We start from the raw sequence: 27,914 nt of genomic DNA, 5'->3' as shown, positions 1-27,914 counted from the left end.
CTCCTGTGCCCAACGGAGGCACTCCCCAACCCCTAAGATCATACTCTCCCTTCGGAGCCCCCCCTTATCCCTTCATTGGGACATACCAGCCAGGTCCTGACAAGACCCTGCACTTTACCTGAAGTCCGGCCTCCATAAACTCCTCTTCTTTGGGGACCGGCTGTAGTCCCAGCAGTGGCCTCCACTCGAATCTGGAGATGCTGTGCCAAGCAGATTGGCTGGCATCTCTCTGAGGCAGGACTTTCTCCCCAGATGACAATGCAGGTCTCACCCATAGCCAATTAATGGCTCTCTGATTGTAGCGGCCTGTTCCAGGGTAAGAAATCTAACTATGGAAACAGACATAAGCATGTGCTTAGTCTGCTTCATCTGTCACCAGGCATGGGAAAGGACTAAGTCGAAGATGAAGTCTAAGAGCATAAAATGGCTGCAGCTCAGGCGTTTTTGTGGTTGGCGAATCCCAACCAGGGTGTGGGTTGGGGAATATGTCACCCTGTAAAATCCGGCCCACGCGTAGAATGGTTACAGAGCGCATCTGGAAGAGAAATTATGGGTCACGGATCTTCTCCTGTTTCCAGGCCCCTTTTGTGCCCCATCAGAATTGGGAACCATAGTCATGGTGAGGTTAAACTGTTTTATATAGGTTTAGTACAACTTCTTGGCTCCTGCACTCCATGCCTCTAAATATAAAACTAATCAGAAGCTTCAGTTTCTGTCTGATACACTTTACAACCATGGCTTTGTCAGACAATTACACACAATCCGGTCGTTCATATTATTTTTGTACCAGGCCCTACGCAATATCGGGACAGCCACATCGAAAAGCCATGCACCTCACAAGCACTGCAAACAACATTCCCATACAAATGAGAATATTTTGACCTCTTAGCGAAATATTCTAGTTCCGCAAGACTTGTGATTTCAATTCCAAGTAAAAAAAAAAGCAAATCTTTCCAGTGAATTAACATTAACCAATTCACCTGCAATAATGTGTTATTGAAGTGAGCTTTGTTAACAGAAAAATTACACTTTGCACTGAGTGATAAATATTTTCTAATTTTCAATTAAAACTAACCACAAATACTCAGCATGGAGCATATAATAGGAGAGAAAAGTATTGCAGATGCTGGAAATCTAAAATATAAAGAGAATGTGCTGTCAATACGCAACAAGGCAGGCAGCAACTGAATGGAGAGAGAAACAGAGGGCGCGATTCTCTGGCCTCCCAGCCGCGTGCTTCTCGACGGCGCTACATTCGCTGGCCACGGGTTTCTTTCCTCCCACTGCTGTCAATGGGATTTCCCAGTGAAGCCGCCCCACGCTGCAGGAAATCCAGCAGACCAGCAGGAGGAGAGAATCCCATCGCCAGTTGGACAGGCTGGAGAATTCCGGCCAGAATCGACGCACTTGTCCTGCACTAGTTCTGAGGAAGAGTCACTGATTCTCGGTTTCTTTTCTGCATTGATGCCACCAGAGCAATTTTGACCCTTCCCATTTCTCCTGGAGCTCAAATGATCCGTTTAACCGGCCCTTCCAAAAGGCAATCAGACATCGTCTCAGCCTCTCATTCCCTTCAGCAAGAAACCCAGAAGCAGCTGCCCGAGATCTGGTGCGGCACAATGTTGATTATGAATTTTTAAAAAAGGTTATGTGCAGAGAAACCGTAAACAACTTGCTGGGTGGCGGGTTTCTTTGCTCCCACTGGTATCACAATAAACGGATAATTTAAAAAAAATGAGTAATTAAGATGTGCCAAGCAGCAGAGCTAACTGATAAAATCACTTACTATTCACTTAAGAAACAGAGCTAGAGCGAGAGACAGATTAGGCCCCTAGTCCTGGTCACCAAGGATGGGGGGGAAGAGGATCTGGGCCAAACTCAGGGTTTGGGTTTAACTAACATCCACCTTGTCTCTGGTGGCACTCATTCTGAGCTGGCCATGGTGGAATTCATGCAAAAGTGAGGGTCAGAAGCGGGTTGCATTTGTGTGTGTGTGTGTGCGTAATGTGACTCTTGAATAGATTGGCTGGGTTCATGAAGAATGATTTATGAGGCCTGGGACTGGACATCTTTCAGAAGCACCTGTAGAATTGTACTCAACCAACAGCCAGTGCCTGTATGGGTAGAAAATGGGGGCTATTAATTAGGTGATGGGGGAGACCTTATCACTGCTGGGATGTGTGCATTTCCAAACCTGCTCACTCCATTCTTTGCGCAAAATGAGTTAACGATTGTAGGAGCAGAATATTCGTCAGCGTTCAAGATGGAGACGTTTTGTGCTGGAATACTGGAAGGTGGGGAGGGGCGGGGGGTGATCGATGTGCATACTTGTCTGTCACTATTGACTGAGGGCACAGACACCATTTTGTGGGAGGGAGGGATGGGAAGCCAGGCCCAGGCTCACGAGGTTTTCGGGGGATTAAGGAGAGGTTGAAAAGAGCCAGTGGCCAAACCCAGACACCATGGTCTTGAAGGAGGAATTGAAAGAAAGGTCAGGAAGGGACGGGCCTTGTGGGGATCAACTAAATGTAGAAGCACCAGGCGCTTACTGTGCACTCCAGCAGCCCGAGCAAGGTCTAAATTAAAATGAAGAAAACTACACCCGAGAACACTCAAACAGAACAGTTTGTGGGGTAAGCAAGAAGGGAGGGACTGGGCAATGTTGCACATCTGCTTGGCCAATGACTGCTGTTGTTCAGAACAATTGCACCCATTAGGCGAACAACCTGCCAATCGGGATGGTTCACGTGACAGACTGGCGACTTTGGACACTAACCACCCAGATTAACAGGCTACTCAGTCAATGAGCCCAACACCCCAGAACACGGGGTGGGTGTTTAGCACCTTGCGCACTCTCTTCTCCTGCGCCTTCCTCACAGCAACAAAGGAGGCCATTCAGACTGTCATGCCTATACTGCCTCTCTGAAGGAGTAATTATTCTAATGCTTAAACGTAACCCACCTACTTTATACACCTTGCATATTCTTCCTTTTCAGATGATAGTCCAATCCCTCCTGAATGCCTCAATTGAACCTATCTCTACCACACTCTCAGGCAGCACGTTCCAGGCCGTAACCACCCACTGCATGAAAAACCTTCTGCTCATGTCTCCATTACTTCTTGTACCAACCACCTTCAACTTGTGGCCTCTGGTTCTCCATCAGTCCACCAATGGGAACAGTGTTTCCTATCTACTCTGCCCCCCTCATAATTTTGAATAGCTCTATCATTTCTCCTCTCATTGCATTGCTTAGAATTGGATGGAATATTCCAGTTGAGGCTGAACCAATGTTTTATACAAGTTTAGCATATCTTCTATGACATTGTTGGCCTAGGATGCCGTATGCTTTAGCAATTGTTCTCTCTACCTGCCCTGCCACATTGGGTTGGATTTGTTAATTGTCACGTGTATCGAGGTACAGTGAAAAGTATTTTTCTGCGGACAGCTCAACAAGTACATTAAGTACATGAAAAGAAAAGGAAATAAAAGAAAATACATAATAGGGCAACACAAGGTATACAATGTAACTACATTAGCATCGGCATTGGTTGAAGCATACAGGGGTGTAGTGTTCATGAGGTCAGTCCATAAGAGGGTCGTTTAGTAGTCTGGTAACAGCGGGGAAGAAGCTGCATTTGAATCTGTTTGTGCATGCTCTCAGACTTTTGTATCTCCTGCCCGATGGAAGAAGTTGGAAGAGCGAGTAAGCCGGGTGGGAGGGATCTTTGATTATGCTGCCCGCTTTCCCCAGGCAGCGGGAGGTGTAGATGGAGTCAATGGATGGGAGGCAGGTTTGTGTGATGGACTGGGCGGTGTTCATGATTCTCTGAAGTTTCTTGCAGTCCGGGGCCGAGCAGTTGCCATACCAGGCTATGATGCAGCCAGATAGGATGCTTTCTATAGTGCATCTGTAAAAGTTAGTAAGAGTTAATGTGGACATGCTGAATTTCCTTGGTTTCCTGAGGTGCTGTTGTGCTTTCTTGGTGGTAGCGTCGACGTGGGTGGACCAGGACAGATTTTTGGAGATGTACACCCCTAGGAATTTGAAACTACTAACCATCTCCACCTCGGCCCGTTGATGCTGACAGGGGTGTGGACAGTACTTTGCTTCCTGAAGTCAATGACCAGCTCTTTAGTTTTGCTGGCATTGAGGGAGAGATTGTTGTCGCTGCACCACTCCACTAGGTTCTCTATCTCCCTCCTGTATTCTGATTCGTCGTTATTCGAGATCCGGCCCACTATGGTTGTATTGTCAGCAAACTTGTAGATGGAGTTGGAACCAAATTTTGCCACGCAGTCGTGTGTGTACGGGGAGTAGAGTTAAGTGCGCAGCCCTGCGAGGCCCCGGTTTTGAGGACTATTGTGGAGGAGGTGTTGTTGTTTATTCTTACTCCTTGTGGTCTGTTGGTCAGAAAGTTGAGTATCCAGTTGCGGAGTGAGGAGCCAAGTCCTAGGTTTTGCAGCTTTGATATGAGTTTGGCTGGGATTATGGTGTTGAAAGCGGAGCTGTGGTCAATAAATAGTAGTATGATGTAGGAGTCCTTGTTGTTGAGATGCTCTAGGGATGAGTGTAGGGTCAGGGAAATGGCGTTTGCTGTGGAACGGTTACGGCGGTATGCGAATTGCAGTGGATCAAGGCGTTATGGGAGTATGGAGGTGATGTGCTTCATGACCAACCTCTCGAAGCACTTCATTATGACTGAAGTCAGGGCCACCGGACAGTAGTCATTGAGGACGTTGCCTGGTTCTTCTTTGGCAACGGTATGATGGTGGTCTTCTTGAAGCAGGTGGGGACCTCAGAGTGGAGTAGGGACAGCTTAAAGATGTCCAAGAACACCTCTGCCAGCAGACTCTGAGTGCACGACCAGGGATCCCATCCGATCCCGGCGTCTTCCGAGGGTTCACTTTCAGGAAGGCCGATCTGACTTTGGAAGCTGTGATGGTGGGTATGGGTGAGTTATGGGCTGCTGGGCCACTCGACAGTGGATTGATGGTTTCCTGCTCGAACCGAGCAAAGAATGCATTGAGTTCATCGTGGAGGGGTGCGCTGCTGCCGGAGATACTGCTCGGCTTCACTTTGTAGTCCGTTATGTTGTTTAATCCTTGCCACCACCGCCGAGAGTCTGTCTGTGACTCTAGCTTGGTTTGATATTCTCTCTTGGCATTCAATGATATAAGCAAATATATATTCAGATCCCTCTGTTCCTGCACCTCCTTTAGAATTGTACCTTTTATTTTTTACTCTCTATCAAAATCAAACTTCTCTACATTAAATTTAATCTTCCACTTGTTTGCCCATTCCAACAACTTGTGTAGGTCCTGATGAGGTTCGGGTACTCTGCGTCCGTGTTCATAGTCTAAGAGACACCACTGTTGCCTGGTTGCAAGAGGAGCATTAGATGATATAATTGGGGACATGAGGCAGTGACAACAGGAGGAAGAAACTTTCTAAATTCTTGGGTTGCTTGGAGATGATGTTATGAAGTAAGGCCAAGGGCTTGGCGATGTTTACGGGTAGATGTTAATAGTACTGTATGAGGGATTTGTGAACCGCAACGCTGGCTTGATACAGAAATGAATTCTCTTTGCTCACGAGTATCTTCTCAGATGAATGCACACGTTTATTTTACTGTCTTAATTGTTAACATTTATTGAGGTTCTGTGGGGATAGGGGGAATTGATCCTGACTGAACTGATGTGGGTTGGATGCCCAGATCTTTGAGATGGAACTCATTGTCAGTGAGAATTGAGAGGGGGTTCCGGTGGCGGCTATGAAGGAGTAAGTTGCACATTTGGTGGCTCATTTGGACCTTTTCCCCCGATTTTGTACCGGACTTGAACTGGAAAATCGATGATAGAGGCAATTGTGTACTGGATTCTCACATCGGTGCGTGGAGAGGTGGACTAGAAGTACTCGCAAAGGCAGAAACTGATGAACAGAGAAGGCTTGGGCTGAAGCTGTAGTGGGAGATAGCATGGCGGATGACCGGAGCTCTGGCTTGTCGACCCAGCGGTCAACAGAGCGGCTGATGCAAGTTATCCAGGAAGGCTTCACCAAACAGAAGCAGGACTGCTTGGACCTGACTAAAGAGTCAATTGCGCGGCTGGTGCTTAGATTGGATGCCCAAGTTCGGGTGATCCAGAAAGTAGAGAAGGTGCTGGCTGACCAGGAGGAACATCAAACAGCGGTGGATCTGGAAGTGGGGCTGCTGAGAGACCAGCAGAAAAGGCTCCTGGAGAAGGTGGAGGACCTAGAGAATAGGTCCCTCCGGCAGAACTTGAGAATCGTTGGGCTTCCAGAGGGGTCTAAAGGAGCGGACACTGGGGCATACATAGCGGGCATGTTCGAGAAGCTGCTGGGGGATGGGGCATTCCCCCAACCCTTGGAGGTGGCCAGCGCACACAGAGCGCTCACGAGGAAGCCGCGAATGGGAGACTTCGGGCTGCCCATCTCTGGGTCACGTATGAGGAGCAACATTCTTATTTTGGGTAGCCTGAGTAAGTGCTGTACTTTGAGAAAAGGAAAGGACTGGTGGCGGACTGAGAGCTTTGAACTTTGCTGCAATGTTCATGTTTTAAAAAGTTTCTAGTTTTTCATTTTGGGGACATTATTTGTAACGCCTTCTGTATAGATTTGGGGCCAGTTGCAGAGCTGAATGAGTTAGATGCTGGATCTTTTGCTTGATCTTTTTTTTGTTTAGCGTTTTTTTTTGTCGGGCAATTGTGTTGGGATTGTTTTTCATTTGAATATGTGTGTATGAGATGGGGGGAGGTTGGGGAGGGAACAATAGGTGGGAGAATGTCTGGCGCCAGGGGCAGGCGCCACCAAGCTAGCTGGGCGGGCTAGCTCACGGAAGCGCAGTGGGGAGTGAGCAGGTGTTAGGCTTATCGAAGGGGTCGATTTACATTGTGCTGTTACTGTGGGGGGGAAGGAGGGAAATGTTCTGCTGACGAGGGAGGGAATTTTGCTGAGGGACAGAGAGGAGGTCAGGGGTGGAGGCTGCCTGGCGGCGGGCCAGTGGAGGCGTGAAGCGTGGGCTGGAGACTGTCCCAAGAAAGGGGATGGCTGATTGGCGAAGGGGGGACGACGACGATGAGCCCCCCAACTAGGCTGATCACCTGGAATGTACGAGGGCTAAATGGGCCGGTCAAGAGGGCCCGCATGTTCGCACGTCTGAGAGAACTGAAGGCGGACGTGGTAATGCTACAGGAGATGCACCTTAGAGTAGCTGACCAGATTAGATTAAGGAAGGGATGGGTCGGACAGGTTTTTCACTCGGGACTGGACTCGAAGACTAGAGGGGTCACGATCCTGATCAACAAGCGAGTGGTGTTTGAGGTGGGAAGAATAGTTACGAATGTGGGAGGCCGGTACATTATGGTCAGTGGGAAACTGGAGGGGGTGCAGGTGGTACAAGTAAATGTGTATGCGCCAAACTAGGACAATGTGGAGTTTATAAACAGGATGCTGGGGAAGATACCGGACCTGGATTCGCATAAGTTGGTCATGGGAGGGGACTTCAACACAGTTATTGACCCTGGTTTAGACCGGTCAAGCTCAAAACCGGGCAGGGTGCCAACAATAGCAAAGGAACTAAAAGGGTTCATGGAGCAGATATGGGGGGGGTCGACCCATGGAGATTTGGGCAGCCGAGAGTGAAGGAGTTCTCCTTCTACTCACACGTGCATAAAGTGTACTCCCGGATTGGTTACTTTACTCTGAGCAGGGCTCTACTGACGGGGGTGGTGGACATGGGGTACTTGGCGATCACAATCTCAGACCATGCCCCGCACTGGGTTGACCTACAGGTTAGTAAAGACAGTAACCAGAGCCCGCACTGGAGATTAGACGTGGGACTTTTAGCTGATGAAGAGGTGTGTGGGCGGCTGAGGAAATGTATTCAGAACTACCTGGAAGTCAATACACAGAGTAATTTCCGGCAGCGGTGGTCTGGGAGGCATTGAAGGCGGTGGTTAGAGGGGAGCTGATCTCGATACGGGCCCACAGGGAGAAGGTAGACATAGCAGAGACGGACCGACTGATAAAGGAGATATTACAGGTCGACAGGGGGTATGCGGAGATCCCAGATGGAACGGCGGAGGCTACAGGCGGAGTTCGGCTTGTTAACCACAGGGAGGGCGGTTGAGCAGCTGAGAAAGGCGAGGGGGGCGATTTATGAGCATGGAGAGAAGGCCAGCAGAATGCTTGCACAGCAGCTTAGAGGGAGGCAGCCAGGGAGATAGGGAAAGTAAAGGATGGGGATGGGAGCCTGGTTGGAGACTCAGCAGGGGTAAATAAGGCGTTTAAGGAGTTTTATTGTAGGTTGTATGGGTCTGAACCCCCAGCTGGGCCGGAGGGGATGAGGCACTTCCTAGGGGGCTGAATTTCCCGGACGGGGTGCTGGTAGAAGGGCTGGGGGCCCCGATTGGAATCGAAGAGATAGCGGAGGGTCTGAAGGCCATGCAGTCAGGTAAGGCCCCGGGGCCGGATGGGTACCCAGTGGAGTTCTATATAAAGTTCTCTGGGATATTGGGGCCGCTGTTGATGAGGACATTCAATGAAGCAAGGGAGCGTGGGGTGCTTCCGCCGACGATGTCACGGGTCACAATTTCGCTGATCTTGAAGTGGGACAAGAACCCAGAGCTGTGTTCTTGGACGATTTTCGGAGGTGGGACACGCTCCTGTTGTCACCAACTGGGAGGGTGCAGGCGATGAAGATGACGGTCCTCCCGAGATTCCTGTTTGTGTTTCAGTGTCTCCCCATCTTTATTCCGCGGTCCTTTTTTAAACGGGTCAACAATGTGATCACTGGCTTTGTAGGGGCGGTAAGACCCTGCGAGTAAAAAAGGGGATGTTTGAGCGGAGCCTGGGGAGGGCGGGCTGGCGCTGCCACACTTCAGTAATTACGATTGGGTGGCGAATAGCCATGATCAGGAAGTGGGTAGTGGGGGGAGGGTCGGCATGAGAGCGTATGGAGTACCTCTGCCGTTCCCGCCGGCACGGCACTCCACCAGCCCTGTGGTGGTGCCGGCCCTGAGAGTCTGGGGGCAATGGGGAAGGCATGTGGGAGCGGAATGAGCATCGGTGTGGTCCCCAATCTGTAATAATCACCGGTTTGCCCCGGGAAGGATGGATGGGGGGTTTCGGAGATGGCAGAGAGCAGTGATTGAGAGGATGGGGGATATGTTTATAGAGGGGAGCTTTCCTAGCCTGAGAGAGCTGGAGGAGAAATTTGGATTGGCGAGGGGAAACAAATTTAGGTACCTGCAGGTATGGGACTTCCTACACAGGCAGGTTTCAACCTTCCCTCTCCTACCACCAAGGGAGATACAGGACAGGATAGTTTCTAGAACGTGGGTGGGAGAAGGGAAGGTCTCCGACATCTACAAGGAACTCATGGGGTCAGAGAGTACACAGACTGAGGAGCTGAAGCGCAAGTGGGAGGAGGAGCTGGGAGGAAAGATAGAGGATGGTCTCTGGGCGGATGCATTGAGTAGAGTCAACACGTCCACAACATGTGCCAGGCTCAGCCTGATACAGTTTAAGGTTGTTCACTGGGCTCACATGACAGTGGCCCGGATGAGCAGGTTCTTTGGTGGAGAAGATAGGTGCGCAAGGTGTGCGGGAGGGCCAACGAACCATGTCCACATGTTTTGGTCATGTCCAAAGCTTAGGGGATTCTGGCAGGGGTTTGCTGATGTCATGTCCACGGTGTTAAAAACAAGGGTGGTACCAAGTCCATAGGTGGCGATTTTCGGGGTGTCGGAAGATCCAGAAATCCAGGAGGAGAGAGAGGCAGACGTTCTGGCCTTTGCTTCCCTGGTGGCCCGGAGACGGATATTATTAGCTAGGAGCGAGTCAAAGCCCCAAGTTAGAGACCTGGCTATCTGATACGGCTAGCTTTCTCGGTCTGGAAAAATCAAGTTCACCTTGAGAGAGTCACTGTAAGGGGTCGCCCAAAGGTGGCAGCAGTTCGTCGACGTCTTTGCGGAAAATTAGTCGTCAGCAGAAGTGGGGGGGGGTTAGCTTAGTTTAGAGTAGGGGGTGAATAAAGGTGGGACCTGTAACGTAGGAAGACGGCCTTTGCACTCTGTTTATAAAGTCATGTACATTGTTTATTTTGTTGTTTTTTGTAAAACCAAAAATACCTCAATAAAATGTTTATTAAAAAAAAAGTAGTAAATAAATAGGTGAAATCAGACAAAATGACTCTGGGCAGGACTTTCCTGGCAATCTGCCGTACGTTTTGCGGATGGTACAAACGTGAAAAAACAGCAGCAAAAGGGTCAAAGGGTGAAAAAATGGTAAAGAGACAAAACTAGAGGCTCTTTATTTAAATGCAGGTAGTATTCTGCAGAAAATAAATGAAAATGAAATGAAAATCGCTTATTCTCACAAGTAGGCTTCAATGAAGTTACTGTGAAAAGCCCCTAGTCGCCACATTCCGGCGCCTGTTCGGGGAGGCCGGTACAGGAATTGAACCGTGCTGCTGGCCTGCCATGGTCTGCTTTCAAAGCCAGCGATTTAGCTGTGTGGTATGAATTAACTCCATAAATTGAGGTTAATGGGTAAGATCTTATAGCCATTACAGAGATGTGGTTACAAAGAGATCAGAGCCGGGAAGTAAATATTCAGGTGACATTTCATAAGGACAGGCAGGAAGGACAGGGCTGTGGGGTAGCTTTGTTAGTTAGGGATGAAATAAGCAAAAAATGATCTTGGATTCGAAGATGTAGGGTGGAGTTTTCTGGCTCTTCACGCTAGCAGGATCTCATGGTGCCGCCGATGGTGCATTCTCGCCGCAGGTTTTGTGGCAGCGAGGGGTGCGGACGTGAAATCCCATTGACAATTGTGGCGAAAGAAGATCCCGCCACCGGTGAGCCGCCCTCCAATGCTGTAGGATACGCCGCGGAGGGGGAGGAAAGTCTCACCCGTAGAATGCATATGGGCGGAGGTAAAAAATAACACGGGGAAGAAGACACTGGTGGGAGTAGTCAACGGGCATCCTGACAGTGGCTATATTGTAGGATGGAGAACAAATCGGAAATAATGAAGTCATGTAAAAAAGGCAGTATTTTAATCATGGGTGACTTTCATCTTCATGTGGATTGAGAAAATGAAATTGGCAGAGCCAGCTATGAGGAAGAATTCATAGAGTGTACTCGGGACAGTTTCCCAGAACATGTTGTGGATCCAACCAGGGATCAGGTTATTTTGGATCTGGTAATGTGTAATGAGGCAGGTGTAATAAACAATCTCAGAGCAAAAGAACCCCTAGGAAACAGTGACCATCACATGGTAGAATTCAGCATTCACATAAAGTTATGCACTTTGGTAGGAAGAATAAAGGAGCTGAATATTATTTAAATGGGGAAAGACTGCAGTAAACTGCAGCACAGAGGGATTTGGGAGTCCTCGTGCATAAATCACAAAAATCTGGCATGCAAGTTCCGCACTGTAATTGTAAAGGCAAATGGAATGTTGGCCGGTATTTCAAAGGGAATGGAGTACAAAAAGAGGGAAGTCTTGCTAAAACTATACAAGGCACTAGTTAGACCACATCTGGAACACGGTGAATAATTTTGTTCCCATTATTTAAGGAAGGAGATGTATGTTCAAGATTGAGATAGACAGATTGTCATTTAGTAAAGAAATAGAGGGTTATGGGATAAGGAGGGAAAGTCGAGTTAAGGATTATCATTTCGTATCAGTCAAGATCTCATTGAATTGTGGAGCAGACTGGATTGATCGAATGGCGTACTTCTGCTCTTACGTCATTAGGTCTTACAGAGCTTTCTTTAGACCGCAGGAGTTTTCTCAATCACTTAATTCATCCTATTTGAAGCAAAACCACAATGCCTAAAATTAGCTATGTAGATTAGGAAACGATGACAATGGTCAGAAATGAGGGCAGGCATTCAGTAGGTAGTACGGCCGGAAAATATATTTCAGGTTGCAGGCAAAAATTACCTTCCTTACTCAACCATGTTGGGATGTAATGGATTTAATCAGAGGCAGTATTCCTGAGATGATATCCGATTTCCATGTGGGAACCTTAGCATTTCAGAGAAAAGATTGAAGCTATTTGACCCATCATGCACAGCTCTAAGAAACAAAACAATTTCCCACACTTCTCTTTTTTAAATTTCAGATATGAATGATATGGAGAAGTATATTATTGCCACTGTTTCCGTTGGGAACTAAACAGCCCCTCAATTATTATCAAAAGTCGTTGCATCATCATATTTCATTTGGTTGAGAAAAATATGCTGCTTTATGCTGCTGTATGAATGGGATCAATTTTCAGGTATAAAGAAAGGTTTCAAACATGGAGATTGTGGTGTGCTAGTTGATGGAAGTAAGTTGCAGAGTGATGCGACCATCAATTCACTCAAAGGCACGAGTAGAAGTAAACCGAGGTTTTAATCAGCTTAGAACAGTGCCTGTCTGCGACTGGTACAATACTGTGATCCGGCTACAGGTCAACTGCTCTTTATACTTCCTTTCAAGGGGAGGAGCCATGGGCGGAGCCCATACATGCCCCAACATATCCCCCCGTGGGTGAAGCCACACAATGGCCCATAGGTGGAGCCCACAAGGTCAACAACATAACATAGCTGTAACACAATGGCAGAACATGATACTAATACACTGGTGAATTACTTGTACTATACATTCACCACACAGAGAATAAGGGTTATTTACATAAATAGTCCAAAAAAAGTCTCAAAATTAAATATTTCACCAATTAGAAAACATTGGCAACATTGCATGTACAGGTAGCACCGCTGAAGTTAATTAAGCCATAATTGAATGTCAGAAACACACTGGAAGGAAACAACTGATCAGGTAGCATTCCCATGGTAAAGTTTTATAAGTTCTGTAAGTGGCCAGAAAAGCCATATATGTCCTTTGAAAGATTTAGCATGGTGGTTTGACCTGAAGGGTAGGATATGGCTGAAATGTGAATACATATGTTTTGTACTCATTTTCTCTATCAAAGATGATGTAAAGATATGTATAAATGCTGTACACAATGAATGTAAATGACCGTGGCTTGGTTTGAGGCAGGTTGCACTTAACCTCAAATGCTTCAAAAATTGGAGAAGTACTATGCCAGCCATTAATTTAGCTGACAAATAGCTCTTTTAGAGCTGGACTAGTTTGAATTGACTGAAGGAAGAACTGGGTGCATGAATGCTTGCACACATGTGCCAAGTATCATTCATATCTAGATAGGAGCAAGAGTAGGTCATTCAGCCTATTGAGCTTGTTCAGATATTATGGTTGACCTGTATTTTAACTATTTACCCAGTTTTGCCCCACATCCTGTTGATAAAGCTCTATAATTCATAATAGGTCTGAATTACATGATTGAAGTGTTACATAATGAATTTCTAGATATGCTAAAGACTAATTATTCAATGATTCATGCTATGAAATAAAATGTCACTCATATTTTTCACTTATAAAGCATAGTTTTGCTGACTTTTAGAGACTCAAAAGATCAATACATCGGAAAAGAAGGTAATAGAATATTGAGAAATGATATGGCCCACACATTTTCTGAGCGCTCCTGCACCTCATATTTTCACACGACACCACTGGTGGTGGTGGTCAGGGCAGTGGGCGGGATGGGCAAAGCAAATGTGAGGATGTGGAGGGAAGAGAGAGACTGGGCGAGGAATGGGGTGAAAAGAGAGTGCGTGAGTGAAGTGGAGAGGATGCGAGAGTGTGTACGCGGGATAAGACAGGGCGCGTGCTAGGGGTGGAGGTGAAGCGAGCGGTGCTGGTGGAGGGGGAGGGGGGGGGGAAGAGAGTGTGCACGGAGGGTGGGCTTCAGCCTTTATATCCCAAGGTAGGGGCCCCCCTGAAAATGAAGCTGAGCACAGGGCCCCCCGAACTGTAAATCTGCCTCTGATGAAAACACACCCTAAATGTAAAATACCACAAGTGTGAGCTTTATTGTGGACTATGCACATATGCGTGGGGAGGAGGGAGCGATGAAGGCACCAAGCCAGGTCAAACCCTATCACCACCTGTTATTCAAACACATGTCTTTTCCAATGGTTATCCACCAGAAGGACTGAGGATTATATTTATTCCCCCACTCAGAGTCCAGGGACATTGAGGTCCTGGCTGAGAAACTAGTTGTGGACAATTTTCAGGCCGTATCCAACTGAAAGGCCCAGCCTCACAGAAAATTGGGCCGGAGGCCTCGTTAACTCTCTTTGGATGAACTGGCAGATCGACCATTTTACAACAGCTCTAAACTTAGGTTTCAGGAGCAGTGGTTGGAGTGGCAGGGCTGGGGGGTGCAAGCTGATCATGCATTCCATTGTAGTTCTGAAGACCAAGAGGCGACCTGATTGAGACATATTAGGGTTCTCGGGGGGCATGACAGGGTGGATGCTGAGAGGTTGTTTCATCTTGTGGGAGAGTCTAGGACCAGAGGGCAGAATCTTTGAATAAGGAGTCACCTATTTAAGACAGAGATAAGGAGGCATTTCTTCTCTCAGAAGGTAGCGAATCTGTGGGATTGTTTACCGCATCGGAGTGCTGTAAAGGCTGGGTCGTTAAGTATGTTCAAGGCTGAGATAGACAGGTTTTTAGTCAGTGAGGGAATTGAGGGTTATGGGGATAAGGCGGAAAAGTGGGGGTGAGGATTATCATATCAGATTAGTCATGGTCGCATTGAATGGCGGTGCAGACTCGATGGGCTGAATGGCCTACAGCTGCTCCTACGTCTTATGGTCATATTCTTCCTGGCTCCAGAGCAATAGTATTTGTTTCTATAAACTTATCTTTTGCAGAACGGCTGCTGCTTATGTAGTTTAGAGTCTTGAGTGGAGCCGGCCCAACTTCACTAGCGTGGCCTAAAACCTGTATTAGAGCCCTCAGTTCCAGATGTACGAAGAAGTGCTGACACTGTGCGATTCTGACAAAATTGCAACGCTGTGTCAATTGACCACCCGTTTGCCTATTTAATCACCCCAGTTGCCTGCCCAACACTCCTGGGAAGGTGGCTGTCACCCCCCAGGTATGCCTCTGGAATGATCTTACAGAGGTTGGGTTACTGGCCTCCTGCGTAGAACCAACCACCCACCTCCAAACCAACCTCTGCCCTGTGGAAAAAAGCCAGGTATGTATTTTAAATGCTGCAGGAGACACTGAGTACCAAGGGGATGGAGCATGTCGACGTGAACCGGCGCTTCCTTTCATGTTGCTCTGCACTTGTGTGAGACACAGCTACGAAGCTGCTGAAAACTGAACAGTTACTGCAAATGGCTAATGATTGGCAACCGCCCTATAGTCAATTACAAAATCATCAATCCAATCATGGCACTATTTCATTCCCTGCCTTTCCCCAGCTCCCCCCACCTCGCGCCTCCATGTAGGGACATCACTGATGGAACTGTATCAGTTATGTCAGCTGTGCATTTGGAACCCATGAGATTACCATGGCAACATCATCTTATCCTAATGGCTACTGGAGAGCTGTACATAAGATCAGGTGTGATGGCTTTCCTCTATGCAAGGATCGCCAGAAATGTTTTAACTAGCTACTAGCTGTTGGAATACTGTCTGTGGGGGGGGGGGGGGGGGGGGGGGGGCAGAGAGGGGAGAAAGAATTATTCATTCACAGCTACTTACAAAATACGCACAGACACACTGGGGAATTCTCCTTTTTTAGGTTTTCATCAGTTAATTGTACTGGCAAGATTTCTGCAGTTTTTTTTATTTTAGCAAGCCTGTTCCACAGGGGAAGGCTGAATCGGTGTTGATGTGTTAAATGCTCATCGACAGCAACATTCAGAGTGACTATGGAGGAAAAGAATACAGCAAGGCACCAATCACTAGCTCAAAGAGAAAACGAGTCCATCCTGGACGCCAGCCCTGTTAGAGAGCTCAGTTTCTGGAGCCTGGCCAATAGGAGGGGCACTTGCTACAGACGGAGATGGACCATTTCTTTGCCAGCTCCACCTCTTCCTCCCTCTGCTGTCAAAACCTCATTAGACATGGCCTCGAGTGTCAGCACTCAAGCCACTAACCACACAAGTGTGATGTATGTTAACCAATTTCATCTCGCAAAGGCAAACCACGGCCAAGTTATTTTTTGGTGTTTTATTTATTTCGAAAATCTAATGACGTTCTGTGCTGCTTTGGTTATTTTTTTTTAAATCCCCTCTATTGCCTCATAAGAAACTAGACAGAAATTGAGATATATATTCAGACATAGATATGTTTCGCAGTATAGAAAAAAGCAGAGGAGTCTTTTTTAACTCCAGCTTGCTGGCAGAAACCAGTTTTTGAAAATTGTCACAAGTAGGCTTATGGGAAGTTACTGTGAAAATCCCTTTGTCGCCACATTCCGGCGTCTGTTCGGTACACAGAGGGCGAATTCAGAATGTCCAATTCACCTGACAAGCAGGCCTTTCGGGACTTGTGGGAGGAAACCAGAGCACCCGGAGGAAACCCACGCAGACACGGGAAAAAGGTGCAAACTCCGCACAGACAATAACCCAAGCAGAAATCGAACCTGGGACCTTGGCGCTGTGAAGCAACAGCGCTAACCACCGTGCTACCATATCGCCCAGTCATGGGGTGTTATTGATTTGGCTATATATCCTCTTGGAACTGGACTGCCCTTTCTGATTTTAACATTCAGGGTTCTGCGGGTTGCCCAACAGCCTGTTGTTGACTGCAGGTTGGGGCTCCTGAAATTATGCAAATAGGGATCCCATTATGTTACTGGAACCCTGTTGGTCACAGGTTTCCCGCAGGCTGACGCAGGTCTGGCAACAGAAAACAAGCAAAATTTTGCTTCCTGGAGCCAGGAGGAGCAAACGTACTCCTCCTGACCTTCCAAGATCTAATCCTCGTCTAAGACATTCCAGAAACTGCCTCCCTCAGCTGCCAGGTGCTGGGTGGCCAAGGGTCATGTCATCAATAGTAGCTAATCTCAGATCAAACAGTCTTCGTGAAGTGCAGGCAGCTCGTGAGTAATATAAGTCGGCTGCTGAATGTGGTGATGAATCCGTCGGGGGCTCTGCTACCAGAGGCGGTGGTGTCCATGGACGCAGAGAAGGCATTTCATCGGGTGGAGTGATGGTACTTGTTCGAAGTTTTGGGGAAGTTTGGGTCGAGATTTGTGGCATGGGTGAGGTTGCTGTATGTGTCACCAAGAGCGATGGTGAGGACGAATGACATGAGCTCACAAAACTTTGACTTACACAGAGGTACGAGGCAGGGGTGCCCGCTGTCGCCGCTGCTGTTTGCGCTGGCCATAGAGCCATTGGCGATGGCTCTCAGGGGGTCGGCAGAGTGGCAGGGGATAATGAGTGGACAGAGGGAGCATCGGGTGTCGCTCTATGCCGATGACCTCTTGCTGTATGTTTCAGATCCGTTGGAGAGTATGGGAAGGATTATGGGCCTATTGGGGAGGTTTGGAGGGTTCTCGGGGTACAAGCTGAATGTAGGGAAAAGCGAGGAATTCCTGGTGAATGAGCTGGCACAGCGGGCTAATTTAGGGGGATGCCATTTATGGTAGCGAGGGATAGGTTTAGGTAGCGAGGGAATGGACGGTGCTCCATAAGTGGAACTTAACGAAGCTGGTGGAGGAGGCCAGGGAGGATCTTAGGAGGTGGGATACACTGCACTTAACGTTGGCGGGAGGGTCCAAGTGGTGAAAATGAATATTCTGCCGAAGTTCTTGTTTATTTTTCAGGCTCTCCCGATCTTTATACCAAAGGCCTTTTTTCGGGAAGTGGACACGATCATCTCGGACTTTGTATGGGCGGTGAAGGTGCCGAGGGTGGGAGGACCCAGCTACAGAGGCAGAGGCAGCAGAGGGGTTGGTGTTGCCGAATTTGCTTCATTATTATTGGGCGGCGAATGTGGTCGAGGTGCGCCGGTGGTGGGAAGGAAAAGGGGTAGAGTGGGTTAGGATGGAGGAGGAATCTTGTAAGGGGTCTAGTTTGAGGGCTGTGGTGACGGCAGCGTTATCAATGCCTCTGAGTAGGTATTCAGGGAGCCCAGCGGTGCAGTCCATGGTGAAGATATGGAGTCAGCTGAGGATGCATTTTACGATGGAAGGGATGTCGGTGCTAATGCCGCTGTGCGAGAATCATGGGTTTGAGCCGGGGAGAATGGATAGTGTATATAGGAGGTGGAGGGAAGTGGGGCTGGTCAAGGTGAGGGATTTGTATTTGGAGGAAGGGTTTGCCAGTCTGGAGGAGTTAAGGGAGAGGGTAGAGCTGCCGAGGGGGAGTGAATTCAGGTATCTGCAGGTTAGGGACTTTGTATCAAAGGTCTGGAAGGGGTTCCCTAGGTTGGTGGGATACACCCTGCTGGAGCGACTGCTGTTTCTGAATGTGGAAGTGGAGGGAAAAATTGGGGATATATGTAAGTGGCTGGGTGAGCAGGCAAACGGGAGGTGAAGATCAAGGAGAAATGGGAAGCTGAGTTGGGAATGGTGATCAATTGGGGAGTATGGAGTATGCAAAGGGTAAACGGGATCTCCTCTTGTGCAAGGATGAGCCTGATACAGTTTAAGGTGGTGCACAGGGTGCATATGACCCGGGCAAGAATGAGTGGGTTCTTTCAGGGGGTAGCAAATGAGTGTGAGGTGTGGGTGGGGGCCAGCGAATCATGCGCACATGTTTTGGGGTTGTGAAAAATTGGGAAGATTCTGGGTGGGAGTGTTCACGGTCTTAGCCAGGATAGTGGAAAAGGAGATGGGCCCGGACTCTTTGGTGACGATATTTGGGGTTTCAGAGAAGCCGGAGCTCATGGAGAGGAGGAAGGCCGATGTCGTGGCCTTCGCCTCTCTGACTGCACGGCGACGAATGTTGCTGAAGTGGTTTTCGGCATCGCCACCGGGGGTAGCTGCATGGTTGGGTGACCTGTATGACTTCCTGCAGTTAGAGCAGATAAAATATGAGTTAAGGTGCTCAGCGGGGGTGTTTGAGAAAAGGTGGGTGATGTTTGTGACCGTGTTTGAGGAGCTGTTCGTCGCAGGTGGTGGGGGTGGTGGGGGTGAGGGGAGAGAGGGGGGTGGTGAAAAAGGAGAAAAATCTGTACAGACAGTATAGTTGTTTGTTGAAAAGTATGTTTCCCATGGTGTTTACTTACTTTAACCTGCTTTGATACAAGTTTGTAATAAAATACGTTTTTTTAAAAATGGTAGCTAATCTCCTCCTTCCTACTCACTCTGGAAAAGAAACATACCGGCAATTTCAATGAGGCCGCAGGAAACAGAAATTTTAAGAAAAGCTCTGGCCAGCGAATGCGTTTCGTATTTGCACAGTCCCCCACCCAGTCAAAATTACTCAGGATTCATTCGCATTAAATTTCAACTCTGAACACTGACAGCCACTAAAGACTGCAGGTGAACAACATTTACCAATATCTATTTGAGATGTGTGCTCAAGGAAAGTGGTCACAAGGGACAATTACAAAAACGAATTGACTTCTTTTACGAATGTAGGTATTACCTTAGGTAGGAAAACCAGGTTGAATGAAGCATGTATTTTCCTTTCAAAACCCTTTTCAAAAATATTTTCTCTCAGGGAATTGGAACATCAGGGGCGGGATTCTCCAATCCCGCAGCAGAGTGTGCATGCCATTGTAAACGCCGTTGCGTTTTACGACGGCGTTAACAGGCCTTTCCCACGACTAATTGTGGCCCCTCCAGGGGTCCAGCACGGCGCTGGAGTGGTTCGCGCCGCTCCAGCTGCCGATCCCAGCGGGATCAGGTCCTACTGATCGCCGGGCCGGACTCTCGGGCTGGGGGCCTCTTTTGCTCCGTGCCACATTGCGTCGGGGCCGGCGCAGAGAACGGAGCCACCGCGCATGCACGCAACCGCGCCGGTCGCATGCGTGCAACCACGTCGGTCCCACTGCGCATGCACACAACCGCGCTGGTCGCACTGCGCATGCGCACAACTGAGCCGGTCGCACTGCACATGCGGAGACCCGCAGCGCCCATTTGACGCTGGCATCGGCAGCTGGAGCGGCGTGGGTCGCTCCAGTGCCGTGCTGGCCTACTGAGGGGCTTGGAATCGCTGCTCGTGAGGGCCTGTTGGTGCCGTTGTGAAACGCGACGGCATTTACGATAGCGTCAACACAGCCTCAGGATCAGAGAATCCCGCCCAATGTTTTTCAAACCAGTTTAACATTCGAATTCAGAGGTACCCACTCCTGAAGTGGCACCTGTTAATCCCCCATCAAATTCTCTTTCCAACCTTAGCTGGGACAGTCGAGCACAATAATTGATGTTTGAATACAGTTACCATTATTCTCAGTACCCTGGGCTAAAGAGAAAAATAATCATCCTGGATCCACACCTTGATGAATATCCAGTGACCAACCCCATCCACTGGCTGAAAATGATGCTAGATTGTGGCATCAGGTTTACTTGTGATGTGTACCATGATCAAATAAGCTCCCAACACTCATGGATACTTGTATAGACACATAAATGATGAATGGTCGCGTATAGATAAGACACCAAAGAGTTGTCAGCTTTAGCGAAACATTCAGAAGGAGTTGCTGCCTTTACTGAAGGATGGTGCGAAAATTGGGTTGTTCAGGGGTGGGGGAGGATGTTGCTGCCTGTTTAGGGCCAAAGTGTAAGGGTCATATTTTCTCAGTTTTGAAAGGGACAGAATGGAGGTGGGCAAGTATAAAAATTATTGTGATGTGTGGATAGAAGGTCCACATCTGTTGTCACCTTCCCTGATTTTCCTAAGGACAGGAGAGAGCGCAGACTTCAGAAACTACCCACACTTATGAAGCTAATTAAAATTGTTGTGAGCTTATTAAATGCCTGTCTCTGGAAACCTTTCCAATATTCCCAATGGGACAAGCGTTTAGGGGCTTTCTGTGTCAGACCAGTTGTATGGAGGCAGGTCATGGCGGCGGGCATTTGGGGCAAGTATTGGCGTCGGGAAGAATTTAGAAATGTTAGCAAAAGGGCTTTTCAAAGGTTAAAAGGCTTATTCCTTTAAAGTTAAAGTTGCAGTAGGCCACCACAGGTCAGGGAGGAGCCAGCATTAAGGCCGTTGCCAGTTCAGTGGGCTATCATCTCCCTGGCATTGGTTGGACATCGAAGCAGTGGGCACGACAGGTTGGACCCCAACTGAGAACCAGGAGGGGTGAAACTGGAAACAGGTGGTGTACCTCCAGAAACTGTGGCCGCTGGAGACGAGGTACAGCAGCCTGCACAGGAAGAGCAGAACATCAGCCTTCAGGAGGCCAGCAAAGAGTCTCAAGGGGCACAAAAAAGGGACACTACCCTTAGCACATGATCTACAGGCAGGGGCAAGTGGATTGGGTTACAAGAATAAAGAAGTCTTGTTAGATTGGTACAAGGCTTTGGTGAAACCACATGGGGAGTACTGTGCACACTTTCAGTCTCCATATTTAAAGAAGGATATACTTGCATTGGAAATCACTGGATAAGTCCATGGCATGAAAAGGTTTACCTGTAATGAGAGGATGGGAAAAGTGGGTCTCTATTCTCTGGCACTTGGAAGAATGAGAGATGATCTCATTGAGACAGAGAAGATTGTGGTGCATACAAAGAGATTGTTCCCATTGGCTGGGGAATCTAAAACGTGGGAGCTCAGTCTCAGGATAAGAGAATGACCATTTCGGACTGAGATGAGTAGAAACTTCTTCACTCAAAGGGTTGTGAATCTTTGGAATTCTCTACTCCAGAGGGTTATGGATGTTCCAATATCGAATACAGTTAAGGCTGAGATAGACATATTTTTGGTCTCTCAGGGAATCAGGCGATATGGGTACTGGATGAGAAAGTATTGTTAATCGCTTCTCGGCCTTTTGGCTAAGATCAAGTGTAGTAGCCTTTTGGCTTAGATCTGGTATGTCTCTCTTGTGGGGACCATGAATTGGATTCAATTTGAATTTGAATTGTTTTTTTGGAGCAGACAAGGAGCTGGATTAGGGGTTCGCCCCTGACCACACTCTGAGCCCTGGCTTTGTAACTCAGAAAAAGTAATTAAAAAAAGAGAAAGTATTGTTGAGGCAGATCAGCCACGATTGTATTATCATAGAATTCCTACAGTGCAGAAGGAGGCCATTTGGCCCATCAAGTTGGCACCAACCCTCTGAAAGAACACTCTTCCTAGGCCCCAATCCCCCACCCTAACCCGGTAACCCCACCTATCCTTTTGGGACAATTTAGCATGGCCAATCTATCTAACCTGCACATCTATGGGCTGTGAGAGGAAACCGGAGCAAACCTACACAGACATGGGGAGAGTGTACAAACTCCACACAGACAGTCGCCCAAGACTGTGATCGAACCCGGGTCACTGGTGCTGTGAGGCAGCAATGCTAACCACTCTGCCACCCTTTATTAAATGGTGGAACAGGCTCAGCAGGCCATATGGTCTACTCATGTTCCTATTTGTTATGTTTTTCTGTTAATCGGTGCCAAAGGACAATGTGAGCCTTGAGGTAGAGGGTCGCAGACATTGGTACCCTCGTTATCTGTGGAACTCTATGCATCTCATAGCCGGTTGCACACTAGTGCATCACCCAGGTGACAGAGACCCATTTTGCTGATGCTGGTCTGTACATCGGGATCACAACGGAAGGAGCATCATGGGCTTCGAGGAGTCCAGCGCCTGGATCAATTAAATAGTGCCTTGCAATGCCCTCCTGCAAGGATCTTGCTCATTGTGGTGCACTGCTCTGTTCTCCATAACATGGCTCTCCAGAAAGATGGGGGCGGGATTCTCCGAAGTGAATCCCGCCCCAGCCGGCTGCCGAATTCTCCAGTGCCGGGGATTTGGCGGGGGTGGGAATCATGCCGCGCCGGTCGGGGGCAGCGGCCCCCCAGCGATTCTCCGGCCCTTGATGGGCCGATTGGCTTCCCATTTTCGGCTGGTCCCGCCGGCGTATGTTATGACTGGTACTTATTGGCGGGACCTGGCTCCGCGGGCGTCCTCCGGAGTTCTCGGGAGGGGGTGGGGGGGGGGGGGGGTGCGCGGGGAATCTGGCCCTGGGGGGTGCCCCCATGGTGGCCTGGCCCACGATTGGACTCCACCGATCCACGGGTGGGCCTGTGCTGTGGGGCCACTCTATTCCTCTGCGTTGGCTGCTGTAACAGTCCGCTGTGTCTGATGCGGAGATGAACCCCCCTGCACATGCGCTGGGATGACGCCAGCACACGCCAACTTGTGCCGGCCAGCGGAGGCCCTTTGGCATGGCGCCAAGCCCCTTTTGCGTCGGCCGGCACGGTGCAAACTATTCCGGCGCCGGCCTAGCCCCTGAAGGTGCGGAGGATTCCGCACCTTCGGGGCGGCCTGACGCCGGAGTGGTTCACGCCACTCCTTCGCGCTGGAGTTGTCTGACCCACCGGTTTTCCTGGGAACTTTAGACAGTGAAGCCATCATGGAAGAGGTTGCTCATTGAGGGAGGAGCAAGACGGAAGATGAATTGGTGCCAGAGGGAGATGATACGGAACATGAGCTGCTCCAGCTACATGATGAGGTGGCCTCCTCTGCCAGCCATGAAGAAGAGGATTTTCCCCCTCTCCCTCTTTGGTGCCAGGCCCCTGCCTCCAGTATCCCACCTCCGGTCCCTGTGGTTCAGGGGTATGCTTTTGCACAATCTCTATCTCCTTTAGGACAACCAGTGACCTAGTGATGGCTGCCTTGAGTGTCTAAAACCTGTTTATATTCTAGCCTCCACTAGCTTTAATTAGCTAGGAAATCCACTTCCATGTCAAGTGAGACCCCACATTCCCAACTCCGTAAAATCTGTCAGTTTCCCACCATAGGCAGGTCTCTGACACAGAAACACACCAGCTCCTGTTTCCCATGTCCAAAGGGAAAGTCCATCCCTATATCCCAGATCCATCATCTTAGGATGTAAAGAAAGGCGCTGAGGATTGAATTGATCATCAGTGGAAGCACAAAAAGGGCAATAGTGAATTGTCAGCCAGTTTTACACCGTACCTCAAAAGGAAAATCAGACACCTTGTAAAATGGGTTGTCAATTCATTATTCCCGTTCGTGCTTTCTTTGAGGACAAATTTCACCCTCATCGTCTTTCACCACCTAGAATTTGAGTCATGTTGGAATTATTTTGAACTTCAAAATTATTTGATAAAAAATACCTAGTCAAAATTATGTTAATGATGTAAAACCCCCTCTTGTGTAATAGTTGTGATAGCAGACATCACCGCAATGATGGCCCAGGAGGAGTGAAAGAAAAGCCACTGAGCAGAAGAGTGGACGAACGGCGTGTGGGTAACAACATGCACCAAGTGAAGTCACGGAGTATATGGTGCTAGAGTGAATGTCCCCTATTAATGGCATTATGCTAAAAAGTACTTGGATACAAAGCTGTACGTTAGTCATTGCAGTCCAGTGTGTGAGGCATGAATCTCTGGTTCCCCCCCCCCCCCCCCCCCCCCCCCCCCACAATATAAACTGGCAAACGTGATTGGAACATCCAAGGCTGGATTACGTGTTACATTTATCTTACAGGCAAAGCCATTGTGGAACAATCCCTGACTTTGGCTGCGGAAGAAATGAAATACATACAGAATGTTTCTTCACACAGATCTTACTGAATCACAGAATTCCACGTGGAAAGCTGCCCAATGCAGTTCAAGAGAACCCGTTTTGCTGAAGGGGAGTTGATTGGTGTCTGTGAGCAATAAATTTGTCATTCACTGTTCTCAAATGTTTCATGTAGTTCTCTTCAGGGACATCAAATAGGCTAGCAGTCAGGATGAGAACGGTGACTTCTCATTTGCAGAGATGGTGCTGAAGGTTGACCAATTGAAAGCACATAGGATACCATTCAGAGCACTGGAGGCTTCCCATTCTATCTATTAGGCTAGCTGTTGGCAAGTTTACCTGGAGCCAAACTTGATGGGTCCCAGTACCCAAACCAGATATCCCATTCCAGGCGCCATTAATAAGTAATACTGCCTGGTCAGGCATACTGTGTCCATCGGTACTCTGTATCTTCCTAGTTCATAGAATTTTATTTCATAGAATTTACAGTGCAGAAGGAGGCCATTTGGCCCATCGAGTCTGCACCGGCTCCTGGAAAGAGCACCCTACCCAAGATTAACACCTCCATCCTATCCCCATAACCCAGTAACCCCACCCAACAATAAGGGCAATTTTGGACACTAAGGGAAATTTCTCATGGCCAATCCACCTAACCTGCACATCTTTGGACCGTGGGAGGAAACCGGAGCACCCGGAGAAAACCCACGCATACACGGGGAGGATGTGCAGACTCCGCACAGACAGTGACCCAAGCCGGAATCGAACCTGGGACGCTGGAGCTGTGAAGCGATTGTGCTATCCACAATGCTGCCGTGCTTGCTTCTGACCTTTTAACCTTCCAATGAGCAAATGTCATTTTTGAGTCAAGATGCCTCCAAAGAGAAGCCACCAATTTTCCTCGACAGTCAAGGATTATCAGACTTATGCAACGGACTCATACATACAAATGGTACCTACTCAAACTCACAGGACAAGCCAAAGTCTCCACTACTCGACTAGCTGTGATCAAATGCATCGTTATTCTGTTACCCATTTGAAAGTAATAGAGATGACAAATCAGCACTTACAGAAAACGGTAAGTTCAGTGAATAGCGACTGGTTATAAGGAATTATCATAGGTTGCAATGTGAGAAAAAGTCTCAGCTATTTAAAGCTGCCGTCTATTTCACTTGGTTTGTTTCAGTTTTCTTTGCATCAGATTTCAAATCACATGCTGGTATTGCAAAACTGGATGGCAATCTAGTGCCTGTGTGGTTTCCTATGAGTGCTCCGGTTTCCTCCCACAGTCCAAGCATGTGCAGGTTAGGCGGATTGGCCACGCTAAATTGCCCCTTAGTGTCCAAGGATGTGCAGGTTAGGTGTGTTATGGGGTTACAGGAATAGGGTAGGGGACTCGGCCTGAGCAGGGTGTCTTTCAGAGGGTTGGTGCAGACCCGATGGGCCAAATGGCCTCCTTCTGAACCTTAGGCATTCTGTGGTTCTATAACAATCTTATAATCTTTGTTATTGTCACAAGTAGGCTTACATTAACACTGCAATGAAGTTACTGTGAAAAGCCCCTAATCGCCACAGTCCGGCACCTATCTGGGTACACTAAGAGAGAATTCAGAATGTCCAATTCACCTAAGAAGCACATCTTTCAGGAGGAAACTGGAGCACCTGGAGGAAACCCACGCAGACACGGGGAGAACATGCCGACTCTGCACAGTGACCCAAGCCGGGATTTGAACCCAGGTCCCTGGCGCCATGAAGCGACGGTGCTAACCATTGTGCTACCGTGCCACCCTGGATGCTTTTTAATGATCACCATGGCTACCTTTTGTAAATAGTTGAAATATTGTGGTCCCCTTCATGTTTTGGTTTTGTGTGTCAGCCATGGCTCAGTGGCAGCATTCTTGCCTCTGGGTTTAGTAGCTTAACGGCCTTTGTGTAATTAAACCTCACAGCACATCACTGGAGGGCTGAAAGCAAGGATTGATACCAAGCAACATAGGGTGACATTGGGGCAAATGGCCTGAAGCCAGTCAATAATAATAATAATCGCTTATTGTCACAAGTAGGCTTCAATGAAGTTACTGTGAAAAGCCCCTAGTCGCCACATTCTGGCGCCTGTTCGGGGAGGCCAGTATGGGAATTGAACCCGCGCTGCTGGTCTTGTTCTGCATTACAAGCCAACTGTTTAGCCCACTGTGCTAAGCCAGCCCCGAGAGGTAAGTCTTAAGGAGGATCTTAAATTAAGAGAGAGAGAAAGCTGCAGAGGTATACGGAGGGTATTTCAGAATTTAAGGTCCAGAGAACTGAATTGGTGGTGTGATTAAAATTGGGTTCCTCGAGGCTAAAATTAGCATTGATGAATGCTGATGGTTTGGAACTGGAAAAGAATACAGAGAGAGGGAAGGGCAAGGCAATAGAGGGATTTGAAAACAAGTATGAGAATTTTAAAATCAAACCACTGAAAGCCAATATAGGTCAGTGAGCACAGGGATGATGGATCAACAGAACTTGACATGAGTCAGGACAGACAGCAGAATTCTGGATGACACCAAGTTTAGAGGGTGGACTATGGGAGGCTGACTACATGTGTGTTGGAATAGTCAAGTCTAGAGGCAACAAAGACATGGATGAGGGTTTCAGCAGCAAATAAGCTGAGGCCAGGATGGAGTCAGGCAATGTCACGGATGTGGAAATAGGTGATCTTAGTGATGATGCAGATATGTATCAGAAGCTCAGTTTAATAACGGTAAGGGGAGTCCGACGATTAGGCAAAAGAAGAAGTTTATTTATAAGAACAACTATTCACATGAGGCCCGGTTATAGCTCAACGGGTCCTCCCTCTCTGTCGGTCGGTTCCGGACTGGCTGACCTTTTATACAACATGGTTATCAGCCCAGTAGTTAGTGGGGGAGCTCATACTCTTCAAACCACACGGGGAAAACAAACGACCCCATTCCCGTGTGTCCTATGCAGGTTATTACACCCAACATGGGGTCAAATGTGACACCAAGGGTGCGACCGGCTCAACCCCAGACAGTTGCCAGGGAAAGCAATGAGGTTGCCAGCTGGGAACAGAGCTTGGAGTGGGGCTGAAGGCTCCGGTCTTCCCGATGTTTAATTGGAGGAAATTTATGCTCATCCAGTACCAGGTGTTGGTCAAGAGGTTAAATAATTTAGCAGCATTGAAGGGGTCCAGAGAGGTGATGTTGAGGCAGATACTGGGTGTCCTCAGCTTATCGGTGAAACTAACACTTTTATCGGATGGTGTTGCCAAAGGGTAGCATGTAGAGGAGAAGTAGGAGGAGGAGGATCCTCGAGGAGCATCAGAGCTAATGGTGCTGGAGCACCATTCCACAGC

The 27,914-nt window shown here is 48.3% G+C and overlaps 1 protein-coding gene and 1 non-coding gene across 5 annotated transcripts in view; one reads left to right on the top strand and one right to left on the bottom strand.

Annotated features, from left to right (window-relative positions):
- maml3 (mastermind-like transcriptional coactivator 3) overlaps positions 1–27,914 on the bottom strand; it is a 631,458-nt gene that overhangs the window by 47,538 nt on the left and 556,006 nt on the right. The gene's annotated exons all lie outside the window — the stretch shown is intronic.
- LOC119963987 lies at positions 21,833–22,025 on the top strand. Its single transcript, XR_005460232.1, has one exon. It is a non-coding gene; the product is annotated as a U2 spliceosomal RNA (small nuclear RNA).

This window comes from Scyliorhinus canicula, chromosome 3 (assembly GCF_902713615.1).
Source record: "Scyliorhinus canicula chromosome 3, sScyCan1.1, whole genome shotgun sequence".
Classification (NCBI taxonomy): Eukaryota; Metazoa; Chordata; class Chondrichthyes; order Carcharhiniformes; family Scyliorhinidae; genus Scyliorhinus; species Scyliorhinus canicula.
This window is presented reverse-complemented; position numbering and strand designations above follow the sequence as displayed.